The sequence below is a fragment of the Pinus tabuliformis genome, chromosome 3_2, assembly GCF_031772625.1.
Source record: "Pinus tabuliformis cultivar Carrire ecotype Pingquan chromosome 3_2, CPIR1, whole genome shotgun sequence".
Lineage (NCBI taxonomy): Eukaryota > Viridiplantae > Streptophyta > Pinopsida > Pinales > Pinaceae > Pinus > Pinus tabuliformis.
Window position 1 is genome coordinate 197,392,019 of NC_142302.1, and position 14,433 is coordinate 197,406,451.

The window sequence follows — 14,433 nt, forward strand, 5'->3', positions numbered from 1 at the left end:
GTTGCAAACTTCAATAGCTGACAAAATCAACAAGGTTGCACATCTAGATTCAACCATGGGAAAATATTTCCAGATTCTTGCAGATGAATTTCAAGAGAAGATTGACCTCCTTGATGACTTGGAGGAGGAATTTAAGTCCTTTTCTAAATCAAAAATTGAAAATTTGAAGAAACAACTAGAAGTGAAAAATAATTAACATGTTATGGGGATTAACTGTTTGAAAGAAACAACTTTGGAACAATATCAACTTTTGAAACAAGATTATGATTCATTTTCACAACAATTTGAGAAGAATGATGCTATTCAAAAGTTGCAAGAGTCTAAGAAACAACTTGAATTGGAAGTTAGTTGTATTTATAAATATGAGACGGATACAATTGATGTTGAGTTACCAAAATCATCTTCTTCCACACTTAGTGATCTTGAATGTCAGAAACATTATATTGATGATTATGACTCATCACATGCCTTTTCCACACATATTTTTGAAAAATATACTACTAGTATTGGGTCTCGATTGCTGAGTGAAATGAGATATACTAGAGGAGGACTTGGGAAGAATGGACAAGGAATTACTGGTCCTATTAACCCTATAGTGCAGAAATCAAGAGATAGTCTTGGATATGATATGAATTTTTCCAAATCATCTACATCTATCTCTGTTGAGAATATAGATGTGTCATTTTTTGTTGGAGAAATTCAAATAGAGGTGTTGGAAGAAAATGATCCTGCTCATTTTGATCAAAAGATTGATGACATGGCTATAAATGTAAGTCCAAATGAAAGTGTTATTGCACTTAACTCTGAGTATGTAGAGGAAAAATTAATCCATTTTCACATCATCATCAAAAGAAATCACCTAAGCATAAACATTCTTCCTCACGTAGTAGTTCTGCATTCAGATCATTATAGAAGAGACATAAGAGAATGAATCATGGGTCAGTGCTGAGCATCAATATTACTTGTGAGTGGATTGATGGATGGTCATGTGATCTAGATTTATGAAGGAAAAAAATGAAATACAAATATGAACAAAAACATAGAGATACAGTGAAAACAAAACTTCAATTCATTAATAACAAAGCACTGAAAATTGTTTACATGTAGAATGGAAATAAACTAGCACATGTGATGGTAGCTTATCTCTAAGAAGAGATGTGGTAGCTACATGTCTTGTTAATTATGTTAAAATGAGGCTCGAAGGCCTAGTTATTATTGAGAAATAATGGAAAGCCCTAAACATCCAAAAGCCTAACCCTAGGAGATGAAGCACCAAATGTTTGTGGGCCCCATTGGGGTAAATAGGTACATCAACTTCCTCAGGTCATAACTTTGGAATACGAACTTTGTTTGACGTGTGCGAACCTCATTAGAGATATATATCTAAGGAATACAACTTTCAATTGAAAAGCCTTGTCTCAAGCTATTAGTTTGCCCGTTTTCCAAAAAAACATTATTTAGGGCCTCAAAACGACTCTGGAAGTTCAAGACCCGAAAAACTGCCAAAGATAGTAAATTGTGCTACAATTTAGGAAAATGAAAGAAACAATGGTGGGGGTCCAAGTGGAATAGGTGGGTGACCACCAATATCCAATTGGATAAAACCTTCCCCCTTAGGAAGCAATGCTTCCCATTGCATTGAGTGCATCCATGAAATGGGGAAACTTCTATTTAACTTGGTCCCTGGAGAGCCAATAGCCTTGGTGCAGGAGTTGTTCAGCTTTGACAAACCAATATAGTTTTATCTTTTGCTAGCGAGTGTTCTTGATCTACATGTCCATGATCTGATTAGCTGTGGAATGTTCCATGCAGTTTGGGTTTAGATTTTGTTATGATTTTTTTTGCAATGTTTGATGTGTCCAGTAATGGTGAAAAATATGGCCGAAGGAAATCCACATTGAAGGTTGGGTGCAAGCCAAGGAATTGGGGAATGCTGAGCTCAAAATAATTATTTCCCACAAACTTGGTGATGGTGTAAGACCCATATCAAAGTGGTCTAAGCTTCTAAAGGGCTCTAGTAAGGTGTTATTTATGCAAATTCAACCAAACTTTATCGCCCACATGAAACTTGTGTGGCACCCGATGTTGATCATATCGCTACTTGTAATTGGCATTGGACTTCTCCAAAATTTCGTTAAACTATTGGTGGATGTGTTGGATGCATTCAATAAACTTTTTATCTTTATCACCCTTAGACTGTACATGTGTGGATTTTGTCTGTGTAGTTGCACAAGGCATGGTGAAATCAATGAGACACAATGGTTGAAATCTCGGACCCACTTGAAATAGGTTGCAAAAAGTATATCTATGGAGAGATTTGTTATATTTGTTTTGCACATAGGGAAGGCTCTCATCCCAGGTTCATGGATGCTTGGAATTGTACATGCATAATATGCACACTATCATCATATTAACAACCTTTGTCTAACCATCAGTCTGGGGATGGAATGCAATCGACTTGGTGAACTTTGTGTCCAATAGTGTCCATATAATAGAAAAAAATGTGCTCATGAACCTGATATCATGATCTGATATAATGGTCTATGGGATCCCATAATGTACCCACATCCATTCAAAGAAGAGTTTGGTAGTGTCCTCTATTGTGATACTCTTCTTGTAGGCCGCCAATATAGCCATGTTAGAAAGTATGTTGACAACCACAAATACACAGTCATTACCATGCTTGGTAGAAGGGAGTCAAGATAGACATATAGTCCATGGAGATGGATTCCCAAGACTAGTTGGGATTAGGCAAAGGATTTCACAAGCCTTGCTTCCCGAGGGTTTTCTTGTAAATGGCAGAGGTAATGCAGGATCTGATATATTTTCCAACATCTTGTCAGAGTTTTGGCCAATAAAATTACTTTTGTAGTATTACCATAGTTTTATCGACACCAAACTGTCCTGCAACATGACTGTAGTGTGCCTCCTAAATCAGTTTGGCACACTCACTTAAAGGAACACAAAGGTGGCCTAGGTAGCCTAATAATGCATCCTAGAGGTGGAAATTGGGAGCTTTTTTGCCATCCACTAACATCTGGTATGTGATGGGGAAATCTAGATCTTTTTTTTACAGTTGTGCCCATCCAAAGCTTTTGTGGCCATAAGGTCTGAGAACAGTAGTCAGTGCTACAACTCGGGGTCAACTGAGGCAATATACAACATGATTGGTGCTACCCTTTTTGTATTTAATGTTGTGGAATTGTCGTAGATATGTAGACCACTTCTAATGGTGATCATTTGGAAACTTCCCTTGTGTTTGTATAAACTAAAGAGGTCGGTGATTGGTGTGGATGACTGTATGCTTCCCCAAAATGTAATGTTTCTATTATCGACAAGCTTGCATGATAGAAACATATCTTTATCATAGGTGGGGTACTTTTGAATTGTATCATAAAGTGTCTCACTATGATAGGTCATTGGATGCCTGTGTCATGTGAGGATTGAATCAATAGCATAGTCAAAGTCATTTGTATCAATTTCAAATGGTTTTTACAAGTCTAGATAACGAGAGAATAATTAAATGACGAATGAGTGAATAATGAAATAAAAAAGAATCAACTGCCTTGTTAATTAAATGATAAAGCATCAACTAAGTTGTTAATTAAATGACAAACGAGTGAATAATGAAATCAAAAAGCATGAACTGAGTTTTAATTAAATGATAAAGAATCAACAAGCATGAACTGAGTTGTTAATTAAATGATAAAGCATCAACATGGTTTGTTAATTAAATGACAAATGAGTGAATAATCAAATCTTGAACAAGTCACTTGTTTTACTATGAAAATTCCATTAAAAAATGAACAATAAAAGTACCTGACCTCACACCACATATGAAACCTCATTTACTATAAGTTAAATTAGAAGACAAACATAATGCATGTGCAGTGAAGCATAAACAAGCATCAACAAGCCAAATAAATCTTCTACAAGGCAAGAGAATAATTAAATGACAAACGAGTGAATAAATATGCATAATAATTTGTAGATTTCATGAAGATGGAGAGGAAATGAGGCAATATTGTGTCATAGAGGTGACAAATAATCAAGGTTGCTGAGAGAACTAGAGGTAGAAGGAGAGATTCCCATTGCAACTGAAGGGGAAAATATGATTTTTGGTGGTAAAATTGATTATGTATATGCGGGTTTTTTAAGTCAAGAGAATGACAAATTTTCCTCCAAAATGACCATAAGAAAAATAATTCCACAGGGAATAGACAATCCCAAATGGTTTTCCTAAAAGAGAAAGAAAGTGCAAGAATTTCTCCTCAGAAGCAGAGGCAAGAAAAAATAAGTTTTCAACCCTACAAGCAACATATAAAGATAGTCATGGCATCAAAAATAACAATGGTGACTTTTGGAAGTTTCCATGCTAAAGGAGGATAATAGCTTTCAAAAGTTAAAGTGGAGAACCTCATAAAAAGAGAGGAACAACTATTAAAATTTATGAGAGACTTTGTCTTTGTAGATGATGGATAGTCATTTGTAGATTTCATGAAGATGGAGGAATATGGAGGACAAAACCAAAATTATGTTTTAAAAATGAAATGAGGCAATATTGTCTCATAGAGGTGATAAAGAATCCACTATAAAAAGGCCACCTTCGAACTCTCCTTTACCATGTGTTGCCAAGACGTATAGAAGGAATATTTGTAAACTAATGTGTAAAGTCAATATGCAGCTGGTTGGGGGGAATATAAAGCGACCTTGTTAGCGGTAGTTATGTCCTTGCCTTACAGGTACAAGTTCAAGTTTTTATAGGAGCTTGGTAGAGTAAATTCACCTTCCATTGGATTATGTATATGTAGGGTTTTTAATTCAAGAGCATGAAAAAAATTTCGTCCAAAATGACCATAAGAAAAAGAACTCAACAAGGGATAGACAATCTGAAAAGGTTTTCCTAACAGAGAGTGAAAGTGCAGGAAATGCTTCTTAGAAATAGGTGCAAGAAAAAATCATAACAGAGGAAGAAAGTGCAGGAATTTCCTTTGAGGGAGGCTCTGTTTGAGAATCTGAAATCAACGTAGGGCTATTTTCCCCCATTATGTTTTCTAACAGGCACCAATTTGGTGACCCAAACCATGTATCTAACATGGATAATTATCTTGGAATCGTAGTGCTTTTTTACATCCTTCTATAAAATTGGACACAACAAGCAACACTACAAGAAAGCAGAAATCATAACAGAGGAATAAAGTGCAAGAAATGTTTCTCAAAAGTAGAGGCAAGCAGAAATCGTAGTAGAGGAAGAAAGTGCAAGAATTCTCTTTGAAGAAGGCTCTGTTTGAGTTTATTAAATCAATCCAACCATTATTTTTTCTGACAGACACCAATTTGGTGACCTAAACCACGTATCTGATAGGGATAATTATCTTGGTATCACAGAGCTTTTTTACATCCTTCTATAAAACAGGACACTACAAGAAACACTACAAGCAAGCAGAAATCGTAACAGAGGAAGAAAGTGCAAGAAATGCTTCCCAGAAGTAGAGGCAAGAAAAAATCATAATAGAGGAAGAAAGTGTAGGAATTCTCTTTGAGGTAGGATTTGTTTGAGTTTCTGAAATCAACATAGGGCCATATCCCCTATTCTTTTTTCTAACAAGCACAAATCTGGTTACCCAAACCATGTATCTAACAGAGATAGTTCTCTTGGCATCGTAGACCTTTTTTACATCCTTCTATAAAAGAGTACACAACAAGCAACACTACTAGCAAGAAGAAATAGTAACAAAGGAAGAAAGTGCAGGAAATGCTTCTCAAAAGCAGAGGCAAGCAGAAATCATAAAAAAGGAAGAAGTGCAGGATTTCTCTTTCAGAGAGCCTTTGTTTGAGTTTCGGAAATCAACATAGGGTCATATCCCCCCATTATTTTTTCTGACACACACCAAGTTGGTGACCCAAACCACGTATCTAACAGGGATAATTCTCTTGGCATTGCAAAGCTTTTTTATGTCCTTCTGTTACACAGTATTTTGTCACACCTCTTGCACTTCCATGTGTCATACCCCGAAGTACCTGAAACTTGGAAATTATGCAATGTACCCATCCTGGAAAGCTGTCCAAATCCTCCCTGAAGACTTAATGAAAACATGCCTTGAGCCTTCCCTAAGAAGTAAGATCTAAAACGCTAATTTCAAGACCAATGTGATTGTGACACTGGCAACTAGTGTTGATGTCAGGTTGCACTATACTAGCCTCACACTGCCAACGTTCTTTTTACTTGGATACGTGAATTGATCCCTAAAAGGAAATTTTTCCCAAAGAGGACAAGAAGCTTCATGATCTAGAGGCTTCCAAAATGATGAGCATGAGGTTGTTCATTGTGGATGTGGTTGAATTCTCTCAATATTTCCCTTTGATCTTATCCCTATGAGCTACCTCCTTTTATATTTGGAGAGATCCTAACTCCCTCTCCCTACCTATATATTCATCCTCTCCCATTCCCAAATGGTTGCTCTCTGATTATTTTCACCTTTATGTTGAGATAGTGCCTACATGCTACTCATTTGGCTTGGATAAGGAGTGATTGGAGAGCTTGAGCTTGGACATGGAAATTCACTCAAGGAGAGCTTATTTACATGAAGGATTTGGTTGTATGCTTCCTCTTTTATTCATTAATATATACAATTGTTGGTTCACTTTCCATAAATGCTTGTGTTAATGCTTAATTTATCTTAATTCTCCTTGATCTGTTAATTGGATTACATCTGATTATGCGTGTTGCACTTGTGTGCTTTGTTGTGTATTTTATCTCTTGTGAAAATATTCAAACACCGTGAGCATTAGAGATAAGCCTGAGGAGTGAACGATCAAGATCTTCAACAAAGGAGTGTGTTATAGCATCAGAACAAGGTAGGTCTCCTTCCTCTTCTTTCATTTCGATTGTAATTTAGGAAAGTGTCTTGTAGATTGTCACGTATGTTTCTAGTCCCACTCATTGGGCTATAAGGATCGTCTTTGTTTGTAGAGAGGATTTACCTAGACAACAAAATGGTGACTCCATTGGGGAAACTATAACCTTTTCATCCATTACTTCAATCAGATTCTCTGATGAGTTTGACCAACCGTCGATTTCTTGGCTTGTGTACATCACTGTAGATATATGCAATCACTAGTTTTTTCTTGAGAGTGTTCAACCTGCTCTGATTTTTAATTTTTTAATTTTTTCCTTATTTTTCTTTCCGAACACATTTTCTTCTCTGGCAGAAGTGTTTCCAATGCTTATTTTCAATTTACAGTTGCGTTGCTCCGCCTTTCATCGCCTTTTTTCCTTTAACAGGCGTGTTGATCTCAGAGGATAGAAGGTAAATTAGGCTTTCTTCTAGTTTCAGTGGTTTTCAACCTCTGTGAGGGATTTCCAATGTAACTACAGTGTGTTTTTATTGATTGTTATCCTTGTGTGATTGCAATTGCCTCTTGGCTTTGTTGATGTGTGTTGGAGCTTGATTTCCTTCTAGGGTTTCTAGGTCTAGGTCACCCTTCAGTCATTGCTTGGCTTGTCTCTGTGAGAATGATTGCTTTCCATTTAGGAGTCTTCCTGCAATCAGGACACCATTTTCAAGTTGGTTTTGGTTCATGTTTGTGGAGTTATTTTCATTAGTATTAAGTCATATTAGTTCTTTGAAAATTGCTTCTATTCCATTGTGAAACATAGATTACAATTGTTTTATTTGATAGGAATGAAAGTGAACGCTTGTTTTGATTTCATTGTTTCGAAAAGAAAATTGAAAGGACTTCTTCATTTAAGCTTTTTTGAAACGATTTGCATTCGAATCCCAAAGTGAATGAAATTTTCATTTTAGTTATTTAGATTACATTTTTCCCTTTGCTCATTGCATTAGTTTGCATGTTTGAATCAAAGTGAAAGGAAAATATCAAAAATATTAGTTCATATTAGTGAAAGGAAAGTGATTTTTCGTTTCTCATAGGATTTCATTTTGGCATTGCATTTCTTAGTGAAAGTGAAAGAGTAGATTTCATTTTTACATTTTGCATTGGAAAGTTAAAGAGTTATGTTTTGATGCATTTTTTTTTTATTCATGCATTAGTTGGTTGTCTCTCTTCCCTCATTAGTTTAGCCTTCATCGAATGAAAATATTTCATTTTTCTCGTTTAATTGCATTATAGGAATTCAGGTGACATCGTTGAGCCATAAAATTGAAACCTAATTCAATAAACTTAAAATTTACCTCAATTAACCTAAGGAGAATTTGTAACCTAATGCAAATATATAGAGGTCTAGGTTAGAGATGTGTTCTGACATATTTAAACATAGAAGTTGTCGTTAACTACCTACATTGTATCTCGGGGGTGAAATCTGATCCTAGTACAGAAGTATGTCAAAGGTTCCCCAATACGTTCGAGTATATAGGAGGTGTTGGCTGCTTGAATTGTTTATTGATTAAACAGTCGAGTACCACATTAATTTGTCAACCCGGGAAAGTCCTTTTATTTCAAAGGTGACCTCGTACTGTATGTACTTAATTCTAAAAGCATTAAAAGCTGTAGTATACATGATTCTATTTTCTGTCAAACTCCTTACTCTATGTTATAACAGTTAAAGTATTTTGCAGAGATAAAATGAAAGCAGTTAACTAAGAATACCAATCTACAAAGAGAAATAATGGCTGTTTTGTTAGCAGAGGATCACGACCCTATCCTCAGGGTAAGGATGTTCAGCACCTGCCCCTGTAACCAAGTTGTTAATACACACTGCAATTCCAAATCACCGGCGAAGTATTCTTTTACAATATCAAGCAATTAACGAAACAGAGTATCAGCAAAAGGAAATTATCAGAGGTAATGCTACAGAATCCAAACAAAGTACTAGCAAAAGGAAATTATCAAACACACTCACACACTAACAGGAAATAAATGGGTGAATCTTGTGAAGAAGGTGGGCCCTGTCCTTCTCACAAGATTCCCCAGAACACAAATGCTGGATTAGGTGCTCAGAACAACCTTTTATTCATCTGCCAAAATGTCCAGTTACAATAAAGATTCAGACTTGCTTTTTGTCTTTCCCAAAATTCCCCTTACAACTTGTTTCCTTTTCTCCCCCCTTTCTACTGTAGATGTCTCCTCTTTATAGAGGAGACATCTATGACAGTAGACCGTCATAGTTCATTCAGTTAAACCTTTTTGTCAAAAATAAGAAATCCATCCTTGTTACAGGATGCCGTTACAACAGTGTGACGGTGTATTCCTTCTTGGTCTCTTACTGTTACACAGCTGGTAAACAAACTTCAACCGTCTTCTTGGAATCCTCGTACTATCCTTTGCCGCTTCATTGTTGCTGATTTAGTAAACTCATGTTGTTCCTGGTGTTTTAGCAACTGTAACCGTGTTTTACCCTTTCTGGACAGTTGTTGATCATGTTGTGTCAGCATGGAACTCTGCCGATCTTCTGATAGTTGTTGTTTGTCTTTTCTGGTATTCTAGTTGTTGCAAAATAACGTTTTCCCTGCTTTAGATAGTTGTTGTTGCTGGTGTTGCAGCAACTACGTAGTTATTGTTTCTGGTGTTGCAGCAACTACGTAGTTGTTGTTTCTGGTGTTGCAGCAACTACGAATTATAATTTCTGCAGACTTTAGACAGTTCAACGGTTACTTAGCAACTTGGTTAACTTCTCCAAAGATAATTATAAAGATAACATGAATATGTAATGAATAATTAAACATATAGTAATGCGGATAGTTACTTCATACCTTGGAATGATTGGGTCATTATATAATCAAAGCTTTCAACTTATGGACTGAAAAAGGGTAATATTATAGCAAACATACAAGGTCAAAAATGGTCAATTTGGAGTCCTAACATCCCCCCCAACTGAAAGGGTTGCATGTCCTCATGCAATGCTTACTCTGAATATGAGTCGGAGTACTGGGATGAATAGTGTAAATTACTGAGACAGTAGCTATAGAAAGTGTTATCAAACTTGTCTCTGAACCCACAGACAGTCTCTAGTTGCCTCCATGCTGCCGCCTCTTCCTTTTTGGATGATCCAAACTGACCCTTGTATTGCTGACCAGATAACCATAAGAGGGGAAATTTAAATCTGTAGCCAATCCATTTTTCAGCACATTGTTCCATACATCTAACATAGTAAGGTACCCTTGAAATTGCTGCCTGTAGATTAGGTGGATTGTAGGGATGATACTCCTGCCTTTCCTTGGGACAGTTTTCCCAGAATAGGTTGTTGGCTTTAATAGCCAAAGGTGCCTTCGTTTTCACATAGTGTTGGCAATCTCGCAAGACCACTGCTTGTAGTTTCCTAATGTGATCAGTCATTCCAGGTTCACTTAACATTCTTTGGTGTTGTGCAATGAAAGTAGCTGCATTTTGAGGTTCAGCCCTAATCCAAAGGAGGCAGTTCTGTTCATTATGTTGTGCTGAGATGAAGGCGTTTTTCCAAGTGAGTTGGTTGGCTAGAAAGGAAATGAAAGCTCTGAGTTGTATGTCGCCAACAAGAGGGAGTATATTCATTTTTCTGTCTTCAGACATGGCTTCGTTGTGGAGATAAAGCTCACACAACAGATTCTGATCATTTTTGGGTGCTTCTGCAAAGGTTTCAATAAATTGTTCTAATGTAATCACCTGATGAGGTCTACCATCTCTAACTGCCTTTATCTGTAAGAATGTTAGTCGTTCCCTCAAAAATGTTGCATAGTTGAAAGAGGGTTTTCTTGTAGCAAGTATTCTTTGAACCAACTCAAAAATCTGGGACAGTCTAGCTTTTAGTTCCTTAATTTCTTTGTACTGAGCTCTATACTGCTCAAGTGCTTCCCAATTCTTATATGCATAACTGAACCAGATTCCCTTTTGCTGTTGGAATGCTTTCCCTTCTGACAGCTCATATTCTTTCCACCATTCTCCTTTTAATTCTTGAAAACTAGCGGTCTCTATGCATGCATCACTGACAGGGGGAGATTCGGTTTGTGTAAAGGCATCAACAAGAATTTTTTTTCTCTGTGATAATTGGAGTAGGCTGGGGTGATTCGATGTCTTCTTTTCCATTTCCAGCCAATGTTTCTTCTTCTTGTTCCATAACAATTTGGGTAGGCCGGGGTGATTTTATGTCTTCTTCTCCATTCCCTGCTAATTCCTGTGAAACAACCAATGCTTCTTTTTCTTTTCCCATAACAGTTTGGGTAGGCCGGGGTGACTTTATGTCTTCTTCTCCATTCCCTGCTGATTCTTGTGAAACAGCCAATGCTTCTTTTTCTTTTTTCTTAATAGTTTGGGTAGGCAGGGGTGACTTTATGTCTTCTTCTCCATTCCCTGTTGATTCCTCTGAAACATCCAATGCTTCTTTTTCTTGTTCCATAACTTTTGCAGAGCCTGCTGGTTCTTGAGTTACAACAAGTTCTTCTACTTCTTTCTTTACACTTTTTGGAGATCCTGCTGGTTCTTGTGTTACAGCAGGTTGCTCTGTTTGCTCCTACACCGTTTTTGGAGAGCCTGCTGGTTCTTGTGTTGCAGCAAGTTGCTCTGTTTGCTCCTGCACCGTTTTTGGAGAGCCTGCTGGTTCTTGTGTTGCAGCAGGTTGCTCTGTTTCAGCAGAGGGTTGTGGTGGTTCTGTTTTTGCTTCTGCAATTTGTGTAACAGCAAGTTCTTTCATTTCAACTACAACAACAGAAGGTTCTGGGATGACTCCAGTCATTGATTCTGCAACTACCTTGTATCCTGCTTGAGTGTATATCTCACCACAATTGGCGCACATATATTCATTCTCTTTACTCTTCTCCACTGCAGATGCTACCCGTGCTAAAATGTGCAGGTTACGTTCATTTTGATAAGCTTCTTTGACCCTTATTATTTCCTCCTGATAATCGTGAATTTGGGATTTCAGAAATTCAATTTCTTCCTGCAGGGCAGATATGGTAGGCTGAGCTTGTGGAGCGACAGGTTCCAGTGGAGGCAGAGGTTGTGTTTCAGCATTGATTTGAACATTTATACCCCCAACAGGTGGTTCTTGTGTGTCACCTGGTGGGGTAGTGGTTGTTTCTTGTGTTGCAGCCACTTGGCCAATATTACCTTGGGTGTCGGCAACTGGTTCTTGTGTGACAACTGCCTCAAAAGATAATGTCACGACACTGTGAACACTCTGCATCTACGCCCCAGAGGGTGAGGGAGGGGAGTTTCCAGGGCTGGTGGAAGTACGGGTTTTTAACATGATGGGTAGGGAGCTGGGGAGAGTGGTGCTAGGGGATTCAGCTGTTACAGACGACTGAGTCCTTGGCTTGGGTAGAGAAGCAGGATATTCAGATATTTTTCCTTTTCGGCTAGCTTTCTTTAAAATAGGGGCAGTGGCGGAAATAGCAGCTGCTTTAGATGAAGCCCTAGTTCTTCTTCTTTTCGGTGGGGTTTCATTTTTCTACTGCATTTTTCATTTGAGAAGGATAATAGGGATGTTATCATCAGAGTCGTCGGTAGAAATACCAAGTATAGGGACAGATGGGTCGGTTCTATTGGGGGATGGGGTTGTTTTCATGGGTATTTATACTGTTGATTGTACATTTTCAACAACTTGTGGGGGAGTTTGCTGGAGGATTTCTTCAGGTATTTGCTCTGGAATGTCCCCTGTTTGCTGAGGGATTTCTTCATCCTGCTCAGGTATGTCCTCAGCTTGGTGAAGAATTTCCTCTTCCTGATGAGGAATTTCCTGATCTGGCTGAGGGATTTCTTCATCCTGCTGAGGTATGTCCTCAACTTGGTGAGGAATTTCCTCTTCCTGATGAGGAATTTCCTGCTCTGGCTGAGGGATTTCTGCCTCTTGGTGGGGATTAATGAGGGGAGGGGGGTTATTTAAGGCAAGGCCTTTATTTATCAATAATTGAGCTAGACGGTGGTGTTTCAAGGAATGGAGCGGACGCTTTGCGTTGACAGTGTAACGCGACATATTTTTAAGACATCCCAATAGATAATATGGCATATTTATCAACTGACCATGCCTCAAGTGATTCAACAAGACGAAATCGTGCTGGTAAATTACCTGGTACCGGCCTTCGCACGTCAGGTATTGCTTTACAAACTCAGCAACTTTCGGCCATGGTTGAGGTAGTGATTGAAGTGCTACGCCTCTGCCTTTGGGTTCCACCTGCTCGCCTGGTTGAAGAAAATCCTGCTGCGCATTGAGGATCAGGTGCTTCCTACTGAACCATCGCGTGCCATTAGCTGGTAGCCCGGTAACTTGGGCTATGACTTCCTCTGTGACTGGAATTTGAACTCCCTGAACGACGGAAAACCCCTCTGTTAAATTGCATGCAAACTCAAGGACTTGTTGTGCGTCGAAATCTGGAAGTCTCCTAAAATAATCTAGCCATCCCGCTTGCAAGAAGATTTGATAGGCCTCGGGATAGAGTTCGAGAAGTGTTGTTGTGCCAGGTTCGTATGTGATGAGATTTCCTCCCATAGCTGTTGTTTCAGTGAAAATTCTCAGTACAGAGCTGAGCTTCCGAGTTCAATCCAGAGTAAATCGTTGCAAATGGTAACATGACATGATGAGATGACTTTTACATATTACCGGGAGAGTTAAGGGCGGCGGCAGTTGGCGTGCTATACAATTATGACAGCGCTTTGGTAATCCCCCCCCCCAAAAAGGTAAGTGATATGATTGGAAGTACAATTATTCAGTAGTCCTATCAACGTCTCCACATTAACTATTATTTAATATCCATACATAATCATGTGTACCTTTATGTTTTACCTTTTTAGTTGCTGCGTCAAAAAGTCTTGTCTTGTCTTTTGCTGGATTCATAATGATTAAAGCGGGTCTAAAAGTATGAGAATACCGGCGATTTCTGGTACTGACGGGAAGTAATAGTGGAGGATTGTAATCATCATAGTGTATGGCTGGTTCTTTTGGTAGGAAATGGTATGTTTTATGCAAATAATAATTCATTTCTTGGGAGTTGAAGTGGCGAAACTGGTGCTTTTATAAATGAGAGAAATACTGAAAAAGGCATTACGGCATCGGGAAGTGGTGTTACAACAACAGGAGTTGGTGTTGCAGCAACGGGAAATGGTGTTGCAGCAACAGGAAATGGTGTTGCAGCAACGGAAAATGGCATTGCAGCAATGGGGAGTGGTGTTGCAGCACCGGAGTTCCCAAGCCCGCAAAGTGATTCCTTTGAAGCTTTTGTTCTCAGCCATTTTCCAAAGATAAGATCTGCAAAATAATGAATTGTGATATAGCAACCCTTGGCAGGGATTATTATTTGAAAAGAATATCTAATCTAAAAAATGCATAAATAAACAGAAATTTAAGTGCCTTGAGGAACAGCAAGTTCCCCTAGGGAAGCATAGTGTCTATTTTCCATGCAAGTAGCTTTAAAATCTTCTTTAGAAACAGGCCGCTGATACAAACGAAGTCGATACCCATTCACTAGTAGTGGTGTTCTACTATCATCAATCGTTAAAAGTCTG